Source organism: Dasypus novemcinctus, chromosome 10, assembly GCF_030445035.2.
Source record: "Dasypus novemcinctus isolate mDasNov1 chromosome 10, mDasNov1.1.hap2, whole genome shotgun sequence".
In the NCBI taxonomy this organism is placed as follows: domain Eukaryota; kingdom Metazoa; phylum Chordata; class Mammalia; order Cingulata; family Dasypodidae; genus Dasypus; species Dasypus novemcinctus.
Window position 1 is genome coordinate 45,551,041 of NC_080682.1, and position 3,012 is coordinate 45,554,052.

General features: G+C 61.4%; 1 non-coding gene across 1 annotated transcript; it reads right to left on the reverse strand.

The window, feature by feature from the left end:
- Positions 1 to 723: 723 nt before the first annotated feature.
- LOC111767033 (small nucleolar RNA SNORA70) lies at positions 724 to 855 on the reverse strand. The gene has a single exon (XR_002798927.1). It is a non-coding gene; the product is annotated as a small nucleolar RNA SNORA70 (small nucleolar RNA).
- Between the last annotated feature and the right edge of the window lie 2,157 nt (positions 856 to 3,012).

The following is a 3,012-nucleotide window of genomic DNA, read 5'->3' on the forward strand; positions in this document are numbered from 1 at the left end:
GCCTGCCCAAAGGCTTCACTGCGCAGTATGTAGTGACCTGAAAGCTGGAAGGAGCAGCAAAGTACCCTGCCTGGTTCATTACCGCAGAACAAAGGGGGAAACTACCGGCCCTGCTCTCCTGGAGCTTGCCCTCTGGTAGGGGCAGACAGACCTGCCACAGGATCGCTCCCAAAACGTGCATTTGTAGGAGAGCACGTCAGGGGGAGGAGAGGAAGGTTCCCCCCCGCCCAGCTGGTCTGTGCCCCCCCGTTGTCTCAGCCAGCCCCTCCTCTGTGTCCCCCGGTCCCGTTTGCTTTCTTTTTAGACTGCCAGGAAGTCATTTACTGGAGGGCACCAGTCGGGCGAGGGCAGTGCTGGCAAAGCCCTCAGGAGTGCAGGGCCCACCACCAAGGGGCCATGACTGGGGATGGATTTCACCCCTCAGGCATCCGGGATGAGGCGCTTCTCAGCCTCCGAGTCTTTGAATTCATCAGCATTGAACTTGGTGAGCCCCACTTCTTGGAGATGGGTATTTTCTCATGGCCAGGGAACTTGAACTTGGCCCTGCGTGGTGCCTCAGTCACAGGCTCCTTGTTCTGAAGCTTGGTGCAGATGGACACGATGACCTGGCCGATGTGGACCGGGCCACGGTTCCCTGAGCCTTTCCAAAGGCACCCTGCATACCCATCTGGAGCCTGGATTAGGGATGGCACGAGGTCACAGACAGGACCCGCAATAGGCAAGGGCTGTCTCCACGGTCCCTTAGGGCAGCCCGTACAAGGCAACAAGCCACGTACACCACCAAGGAGGCTGCTCTCCGAGCCACTGCACACCAGGCCCCACGGGGAGGGAGACCATCGGCTTAATTGGCTGCAGCCTTTTGCTGTCTTTGATTTCTCATCTGCCTTTGGTGGTCCCCACTCGCCCGCACTTCCCCCCCTTCCGTCTCTTCCTCACGCTGCCTCTCTCTCTCCTGGCTCCATCCCCCCGTTCCATCTCTGGCCCACTCTGCTTCTCTCAGCCTCAGCCTCTGCTCCGTCCTCGCCCCTTCCCAGACGCCCGCAGCCCGTCCAGCTCTCTGTGCTCACGCACTGCTGCTCTGTCTCTCTCCCTTTCTCTCTGGCCCCAGCCTGATGGTCTCTTGCCGTCTCTTGCTGTCTCCCTCTCCCTCCACTTCTCTCCCCTCCCCTGTTTCCAGGGCCCCTCCCTGGCAGGCCAGCTGTGAAAGCACTCGAGCCTCATAACCCAAAGGGCAGGATTGATGGGAAAATAAATTTCTGATTAGTGTTTTAATTTTAAGGATCTTTAGAGGGGACTAAACAGCCAGGGAGGCTGGTAGAGATTGTCTGCATTATTAAAACCATAAATCCTTCTAGGGAGGGGGAAGAAAGGGGCAGAAAGGAAAGCAGAGGGAGCAGATGGGGCTGGGATAGGGGTGAGGCATGGAGGGGGGTGGAGACGCCTGAGAGGGGGACACTCTACCAAGGGTGGGCGGCTCCTCCGTCCCTCCCTCCTCCATCCTACTGAGCCCAGGTCCACTCCGTGCCCCTGACCAGGTCTCCCAGCATGTTAGGCAGAGCCACAGGGGAGTCTGGGGGCTCCTGGGTGGGGCAGGGGTGGAGAGGTGGAAGCTGTGGGTTCAGCTCTCTCTCCACCCTGGTGGCATGAGTGGCACCTTGATCATCAGGAGAGGTTAAGGTGGTGGGACGGGGGGACCCCGCTCATGGTTAAATCCTGGCACTGCTCTGCGCCTCAACTTCCCCGTCTCTCGAGTGGAGAAAGTAACAGTGCCCTGTCTGTGGGCGCGTGTTAGAATGAAACGAGGTCGCGCCCATGACGTGTGTAGAAGGGCTGGCACTTAGAGGGCACCCGTTCCGTCAGCTCTTGTTCCCATCGCCATCGGGGTGCTTCTCCTCCACAAGTCCCTCTGATTGTCACCCTCTTTTACAGATGGGCAAACTGAGGCTCAGAAGCCTAAGCCCCTTGCCCGAGGCCACAAGGAGGCTTGAGGTCACCTCTGAAGCCGAGGCCTCTCCAGGCATCCCTGGGGCCACCCTGCGAGGGGCTCCCACTTCCCAAATGTGGACTCGGTGCACCCCGCGGCCAGGCAGGCAGGGGATGGGTCACCAGGAAGTAGGGGCTTTGGTTTGGTTGAAGAGGCCGGGGCTGTGGGCCCCGTGGCCTGGGGGTGGGGAGGAGGTGGTCGACCCCTGCCATGCCCCAGGCCTGGAGAGGTGGAGGCCTGCACCCCTGACCACGTGTGGCATGTGGCAGCGGGGGCCACCTGCCTGCCCCCATCGTCTTCTCCTCTTAAGCCCACCACCTCCTCTGACTTCATTTTCTGGTCTTCTCTCGGGTAACTCAGGCCTCCAACCCCCAGGGCAGGAAGGCCGTCGTTTCGCACAACTCCAGGGGGCGCCATCCACGGCGTGACGGAGGAAGCAGGAGGTGCTGTGGGCGCTCCTCACCGGGATTAAGGGTGGGAGGGCTCCCGAGAGGGGAGCCAGGCGCAGGAAGGAAGGGGCTTGGGCGGAGGCGTGGGTGGTCTTTGGGGGGAAGGCAGGGTGAGCCGAGGCCTGTGCTCTGCAGAGCGGGGAGGAGAGGGGGTGCTGCCAGCCCTCCAGCAGCGTCGCTGGGGCCCGGGGGTCTTTTGGTTCCGGTGTCGTCTCCTTCTCAGGCCCAGCCCGAGGGGCACCGTGTCCAGGCACCAGCCTGTCGTCCGGCCCTTGCTGATGGCGCTGACTCAGCCCCAGATCCCTTTCGCAGGCCCACCACCGCGCAGTTTATTTTTAAAAGGGTCCACCGAGGTCCGCGCCAGCCCCAGCCCTTCAAGTTCAAGGCCCCACCGCCCCCTCCTGCGCTCCTCTAATTGTCTCCTCTGCTTTAATTTTTAATTGTTGACAGTCGTCTTTGGAGCCAGGTCTTCTTTCTGGCAGCCCCGGGGCGGGGGCAGAGGAAGGAAGAATTTGGCCGCCCGGGGGGAGAGAAGGCCTGGCTGGCGGCCAGCCTGGTTTTCCTGCTTCCCTTGGGAAT